Source organism: Agrilus planipennis, unplaced genomic scaffold, assembly GCF_000699045.2.
Source record: "Agrilus planipennis isolate EAB-ADULT unplaced genomic scaffold, Apla_2.0 scaffold61, whole genome shotgun sequence".
Taxonomy (NCBI): Eukaryota; Metazoa; Arthropoda; class Insecta; order Coleoptera; family Buprestidae; genus Agrilus; species Agrilus planipennis.
The window spans coordinates 898,044-906,228 of NW_020438922.1; the positions used below are offsets into that span (position 1 = coordinate 898,044).

The 8,185-nt window shown below is 33.4% G+C and overlaps 1 long non-coding RNA gene across 1 annotated transcript; it reads right to left on the reverse strand.

Moving 5' to 3' along the window:
* Nucleotides 1-1,179: 1,179 nt before the first annotated feature.
* Nucleotides 1,180-7,432, reverse strand: LOC108732763. The gene is made up of 5 exons (XR_001937140.2): nt 7,329-7,432; nt 7,075-7,195; nt 2,420-2,467; nt 2,136-2,357; nt 1,180-1,641 (listed from the first exon to the last, which is right to left on the reverse strand). It is a non-coding gene; the product is annotated as an uncharacterized LOC108732763 (long non-coding RNA).
* Nucleotides 7,433-8,185: the final 753 nt, after the last annotated feature.

Sequence of the window (8,185 nt, forward strand, 5' to 3'; positions counted from 1 at the left end):
GCCACTGTCACTCTCTCTTACACCCTTTATTCTCATTCTCACTAAATAATTGGGGCAAGAATGAATACGGTGGAACACTCCTACATTCATTATTACCCCCATTCTCGCCACATACGACCCTCCAAACATTTATACCCTCACTCTCTCATATACTTATACCCTCTGTCACACACTCATTTTCGACACGAAGACACTTGCATTCCTTCATTCGTCCGATATTCACCCTCACAATCATTCGTACACTTTATCATGTTCACCCCCCTTTCTAACACATACCCGCTCTCCCATTCACACTTCCTCTCTGACAGTCAAATCAGCCCTACCATTTTCACCCTTACTCCTCATTCTTGCACTCTCAAGCATTCGACTCTCTTGCTTCAACTTTCACCCTTACGTAACTATCATGCTTTTTCACATACTTCATTAACTCATTCTTTAGCAATCTTTTTCACAATCATTCTTTCAGTCTCTCCCCAAAATAAATCCCCATTCCCTTTTGTTTATTACTATTGTAATATTTAAATCAATAGCATATCGTTAAAGATAAAATATACATGGTATGTGATAAATAATGGAATAAATAATTTTATCCTAACTAATTTAAAAATAATCCAATTATCTAAATAAGCCTAAACATGACAATATTCGTTCCTACAGTAACAATTAGTAGGTACCTACTTAATTTATTACAATACTTGTTCCTATATTATTTATTTAATTATAATAAATGTACTGTAATGTAAGTTATAATTGTCTTAAGATATGTATTACATAATAAATTATTGATTTAAAAGTGGATTTATTGATTTTTCCTGTCCTGTCTCATAAAAGTTTGTAAACTTTCATAAATTATTTAACATTTACCTATTAAAATTACTAAACAGAAACAATAATCTGACTTTATAATGAAGCATGTAATATTTTGATAAATAACTTAATTAAAAAAGAAACAGAAGATATTAACGTAAACAATAAGAAATAAATTACACGAAAGAAATAAAAAAATGAGATTTTATAAATGTAAAAATGACACACAAGATAATTAATTAAAAAAAAAATATATATGTAACTTGNAATGGTTAATACATCAAATATTAAAGTAAAAATTCATTTTTCACTTATACCAACTATAAATTACCTCAAGTTAATGAGGAAATTTATAATTGGTATAAGTGGAAAATGAATTTTCACATTTATATTTAATATTGTTTAATTTAAGATATGAATGTATGAGAATATCTCCTCTCAAATAGACCACTAATTTTATTTCTACAGATTTAATTAAAAAAAAAAAAAGAAAAAGTCAAAGGAGAAAAAGTAAAATAGACGTATAACCAAAAAAAATGTAAATAATTATAAATAACAAAAGTAAAAGTTATAATGTATGAGAACTTACGAATTAGAGAAACGGAAGTTATTTACCTTCGGTTTTGTTTAATAAATCCACTTTTGTTCACATACGTTCAAAAAATATTTAAAATGTGCTAATAGGAATACCAATTTACGTAAAATAATTACATAGATATTTATAAGACTCAAAACCAATTCATTTTTCTACTTCGTGGGGAAGGAAGTGGTATAACTCCATCATGGTTTGAGGACGAATCCAGGTATCAGCACAATCGTCACCGTCTTAGGTACCTGAAAAAGATAAAAAAAATCTTAATCTTCAAAAGCGATTAAAATGAAAATGTTGTCGTTATGATTTAATATGAATAGTATAAAGTATAGATAATAAGAATTTTCTATACATAATAAATTGAAACAATAGGATCAATCGAAAGGACACATCTTTGATTTCCAGTGGCGTGCCTATGGGGATTTACAACGTGTGATGCAGAATTTCATAACATTGCTTATACATAAATTCGTTGGAGTACGTGTTCGACGGTTTTACCCCCCATTTCTGTTGTAACGTGTTGTACTTACAATTAGTATAGTTAGCATGGGTTAAAAAAAAGTGCAAAATGATAGAAAACAGTTACACGTCATTAGATCAAGAATTACTTTTGTACAACAACTCATTTTATTTGTATATATTTAACTGAAACGAACCAGAAAAAATCAAAGTAGAAAAAGCAAAATAGACGTACAACCAAAATAAAAATAGAAATAATTATAAATTAAAAACTCACGAATTAGAGAAGCTGAAGTTATTTCCCTTCGGTTTTGTTTAATAAATCCACTTTTCTTCACATGTTTTATAGAATAGAATTATTTAAAACGTGAAGTAATTACATGGATGTTTACAAGACTCAAAACCGATTCATTTTCCTACTTCGTGTGGTAGGAAGTTGTAGAACTCCATCATGGTTTGAGGATGAATCCAGGTATCAGCACAATCGTCACCTTCTTACCTGAAACAAATAAAAAAGTTTCTTGATTTTCAAAATCGATTAAAATGATTGAAAGAACTTACCATTTCACGCACGCCCAATTAGTACAAGATCCAACCATTACCATACATCTGAAACAAAGAACATAAATCTAGAAAATCAGGTAAGTGTTTAAAATTAAGCAAAAACTAGCATTTTCATATTTATTCAGAAAACTAATACGTCTATGTCCTCCGACGCATAAAAAATCCTTAAAATGAAAATAATCAGTCAAAAATTATTTTGATGTGGTGGATTCTTCCGCAAGTTCCAGACGTTTCGTCGTTCCTTCCTGATGACATTTTTAGTGGTGACTTGGCACAGTGACGAAGAATGACGAAACGTCTGGGACATCAAAACTCCATGGACCATGGCAAAATAGCCCAGGAGAAACCACCGCTCCAATGTACACCAGGCGTAAAAGTTACAGTAAAACTTATTTTCTTCCAAATTTGCAAAAATGCACACCCCACCTACCAATTTATAATCCACATAAACCATCGAAAAGATAAGACTGTCAAGCATAGAATGTCACAAGAACCGTTGTAGCTACTCAAGGGAAGGGAATTTTCTAGGTGTATAGAGTTAGCAAACTCTTTCAAATGATAATTTTCCGCTAAATAGTCGCTAATTATAGTTGTGAAAGAAAAAAGTTTGTTGTTTCTTATTGTTAAAAGTTAATGAATGTCTTGCTGACTTAGTATAAGTTAGCAAAACACCTAGGGCGATTGTTATTAAAAGATAATGTTTGACAACAATTACCTTGATAGGAATTTGCCGTTAATTTGATGTGACAGAATGACAATGCGCGAAATTGCGACAAATGAAGATTTATCCCCCTCCATGGGGTGTTTTGCTGCGGATCCCCAAAAAGTCAGTTCTTTTGCGAATAGGTCGGGAAATTTCATTGCGGAAAAGTCTCCAAGTCTACAACTAATTCACTCGGGAGGGGAACGCCTAATTTCTACTAGTAATTCGTGCACGATAAATGAAATCTTACCCCCTTTCAGGGGTTTGCTTCTGCGAATTCCCTTAGAATCATTTTTTCGCAAACAACCAAGGAAATTTTGTTATGGAAAATTCCGTATGTCGACGGGGTAAACCACAAATTCCCACGATTAATTCACGCGCGAAAAATACAGTCTTACACCCTCCGAGAGTGTTTTGCTATGAATTCCTAAATAAACGCTTTATTTGTGAAAGGGTTGGGGAATTTTATTGTGAAAAATTTCGCACGGGGTGAACGGCAAATTGCCACAACTTTCGCGTAGGGGTGTTTTGCTGTGAATCCCCAAGAAATTACTTCTTGCAAATAAATCGGGAAAAGAATTCGCAAAAGAAGTGACTTTTTGGGGATTCTCAGCAAAACATCCCAGGAATGCGATAACATTTATTACAAATATATGGCGTGGGCGTTTCTCGTGGGAAAATTCACCCCGGGCGAATTACATATAGTGTTGAGGAATGTTCCTCGATAAAATCTCCTAATGTATTCGCAAAAGAAGTGATTTTTTGCAGCTAAACACCCCCTGATAGCGGGTAAAACTCATTTATCGCTTGCCACTCATTCGTGGGTATATAACGTTTACCCCGAAAGAAGTAATTGTGGATATAAGGAATTTTCCGTGATATAATTTCCCGATTTATTCGCAAAAAAAGATTTTTTGGGGTTTCACAGTAAAAAACGCTAGATGGAGTTAAGGCTTCATTTATTGTGTCCGAGTTTCTCGTGGGAATTTGCCGTTCATATTTGCAAAAGATGTGGTTTTTAGGGATTCGCAGCGAAACACCCCGGAGAGGGGTAAGACTTCGTTTTCAGCACGAAAATTACTCGTGATGCTTTGCCGTTCATCCTGTGTCAATTACTTGTGGATATAGGGAACTTTTTCGCACTAAAATTTCTCGACCTATTTACAAAAGAAATGATTTTTTGAGGATTCGTAGCAAAACACCTCTGGAAGGAGTTAAGACTTTATTTATCGCACCAGAATTACTCGTAGGAATTCGCCATTCACCCAGGGTAAATTAGGTGTAGACTTAGGGAATTTTCCGCAATGAAATTTCCCGGCTTATTCGCAAAAAGTTCGACTTTTGAGGGTTTCGCAGAATTTTCTGTATAAGCATGCTTAATGTTGACAAATAAAATGTTAAATGCTGGAAAACATATACAGGGTTTGTCCGGAAAGTAATAGGACTGATTTCCTTCCACCGCGACTGGATTCGGTAGAGGGCATTCCTACCAAAATCTGTGGTTCATGACATTGTGACGGAGCATTTGAACATGCGCAAGGTGTGCGCAAAGATGGTTCCAAAAATGCTCACTGACGACCAGAAATTGCGGCGAGTAGAAGTGTGCCAAGAAAATTTAAACATGTGTAAAAGTGACCCCCAATTTTTGAATAACGTAATCACAGGTGACGAGTCATGGATCTTTGAGTATGATGCCTAGACAAAGAGGCAATCTTCCGAGTGGCACACGCCGGCGTCTCCTCACCCAAAAAAGGGAAGAATGGGCAAATCCAAAGTGAAAACGATGCTCATTGTCTTTTTTGACATGAAAGGCATCGTCCACCATGAAGTTGTTCCTCCTGGACAAACCGTCAACGCCAAGTTTTCCGTGGAAGTGCAGAAGAGACTCAAACGAAGGGTCAATCGGGTCCGACAAGACATCGCAGCCAACTGGAAGTTGCTCCACGACAACGCCCCGGCTCACACCGCCTTTCTTGTGGACAGCTACCTGACCAAGGCCGGCATCCCAACGCTTCCGCAGCCGCCCTACAGCCTCAAAAAGGCCGATGAAAGGCAAGCATTTTGAGATGACAGAGGGAATCCAAGCAGCATGCACCGCGGCTCTTAACGAACGCTATTCCGGAGAATGCCTTCCGTGACGCCTTCAATGCTCGAAAATGGCACTGGCAGCGCTGCATCGACGCACAAGGAGCCTATTTGGAAATTTTTAAAGAATTGTAACGATTGGCTTAATAAATTTTTTTAAATCGACTCAGTCCTATTACTTTCCGGATAAACCCTGCATATGTACACTCAGAGAAAAGAATGCAACGTATTATTTATCAAAAAACCTTTAAAATTGAAATTTAAGGCATTACGTTTTAAAACGAACGATGTGATTAGAACAAATAGTAATGCTAATACTTTAACGTGAAATCATTAAAAAAAAATTCTTAGTAAAAAAAGTTCAAAATAATAGATAAGATGAGTTACACGCCATTAGATCAAGAAATACTTTTGTACAAGGAGTTGGGACAATTAATCATTCCAGACACTACTGCCAACGAAGAGGACAATTACAAATTGAAAAAATTACCTCAGCTGAAATGAAATCGAAATAGGAGAAAATGTTATTATTAACAAAGAGGAAATCGATTTTAGTGGAGCTTTTTTAACAACATAAAATGAAATTTTAAAAGTTACTAAATTTTCCTTATCGGTCAGGTTTCGTGAAAAACATAAAAGAAGCTTGTATTTGACTGCATTTATTAATAAAAAATTGAAACTTGTTAAAAGTGTATATGCGATTCATTTATGTTATATGCAAGGATATGATTTAAGGATTTTACTTATATAAATATTCTATAAGTTGTATTAAACATCCTAGTGTAGATTTGCTGTTGTTTCTGAAAATACCTGCTATTAACATTGTGTTTTACCTAAGTCAACTGTTTTTGGTGTTTTTTTTATTTTTAATTTNATTAATATAAATTAAAGTTAACTATTAATTAATAAGTATAGTTCAATTACCTACTCAAAAATAAAGCACGAATTGCAAAAATTAGACAACATAGTTACTCCCTTTACAACCAGTAATACGCTAGCCAAATTTGTAAAAAATAATAAAGATAAAGGATTACAATCTGGAGTTTATTTATTGGAATGTGGGGACTGTAATCAAGTCTATGTGGGACAAACTGGGAGATCCTTCAATCAAAGTATTACAAACACAGGAGGAGCTATACCAATGGGAAAGCAGAAAACACACTTTTAATGATAATTTTCAAATTTTAAAAGAATTACCAAAAATCCATAGATGAAAGTCTTTATATTAATGAATACAATAAATTAAATATTTTACTAAATGATCAAATTGATGTGAATAGTTCTCCATTATTAAATTTAAATTTGTCTTCAAAAACTTAATGTCTTACCTTATCCCTCCCTTTTGTTGTTTCCACCCCATAAAATTTGTAAACTTTTAGTATTTATGCTAATTTTGTAACAATTTCAAACAGAAGAAGACAATATTATGGTAAAACAATTGTTGTGAACAATTTGTATATATTTTTGAAATTTTAATTGATTACTAGACAAGTTGTATCGCAAAATAATGAAAATAATGGCAATTCCACTAAATTGACGAAAACAGGCTTAATGACTCGACATCTTGGATTTTAGGTTTTTCGAACGTTTTCATGTGAATTTAGGGTTTGCTCGCTGAACAATCCATCGAATTTTCTTGTACAATATATAATTTAACTAAAACTGTAGGCGAACTAATATCTATTAATTTAAAAAATATATGAAACTCGTTTAGAAATGAACAGTGCTGTTCACAAAAATCACTTAATTTAATGCACCCTCTTGTTATCATTTGGAAGAGTGATTAACGCAAATTATCAAATCGTCACGTTTCCGATAAATACCCATGCAATTATCGTTCAGAAAATAAATTTATTTCACTTACCTTCATGCCTATTCATATGTTGGAAACGAAAATCAGGAATTTTTATTCAGATAGCACAGTCAACTCCAATTTCATAATATGACCGCAGGACTTCCAGTTCTTCAGTTTTGATATCCTTCATCTGCAACAACCAATAACTGAATTACTCCGAAGCTTATCTCTTAATCCATTTAAAATTGAGGTAGTACACAATCTCGTTATTTGTTTATCAATTCATATATTTTGCACAATAATTTATTAACAATCAAACTCACCACTAACTCACAGTTTCAATAGCAATATTTGATGATTACAAAACAATTTTTAATAATGTGATAAAATGGCTGCTAAAAGCAACGAAAAATTACAAACGTCGTGTTTAAACAATGAAAATGGACTGAGTATTAAATAATGACCCACAGTCGGGCAACATCGTGACCTACGAAATAAAATAAATGACGAATAGTTATCGTATAAACTGATTGTCCTTTGTCTGAACTTGGTTGTTTCAAGTATCAACAAAAAAGAGGCTCTTGTATACGTATTTATATGATAATATAATATACGTATACTCATATAAAAAACACATTATTAATTTTCTTTGTTAATGTTGGGCCAATTATAGGTATTCTTATATTATTGAGGAAATTAATTTGTGGTAATTCGTAGTAGATAAACATTAAATGAATTTTCATATTAATGTTATACTTTAAACTTAAGAATACAATATTATTACAGTAGATAACACAAAAAAATCTAGCAAGGAGGACCTAGAGATGGCTTTAAATAAAATGGAAGCGGTACTGACAGATCAGTACTGTATGAAAATAAATAAAAGTAAAACTAAAATACTGATATGCAAGGGAAGAAAAAGTAGGGAAACAGCGAATATAAAGATAGGAGACGAAAAATTAGAAAAAGTGGCTGATTTTAGATACCTAGGAAGTCAGATAAGCGAGGATGGAAGAAGTAGTAGGGATATAAAGCAGAGGATAGCGCAGGGTCGTGTCGCCTTTAATAAAAAGAAATCACTTCTATGCTCGCGAAAAAAAAAATTAGAAATTTGAAAAAGGTTGTTAAAGGTATATGTTTGGAGCACGGCGTTGTACGGGTGCGAAACATGGACAGTGGG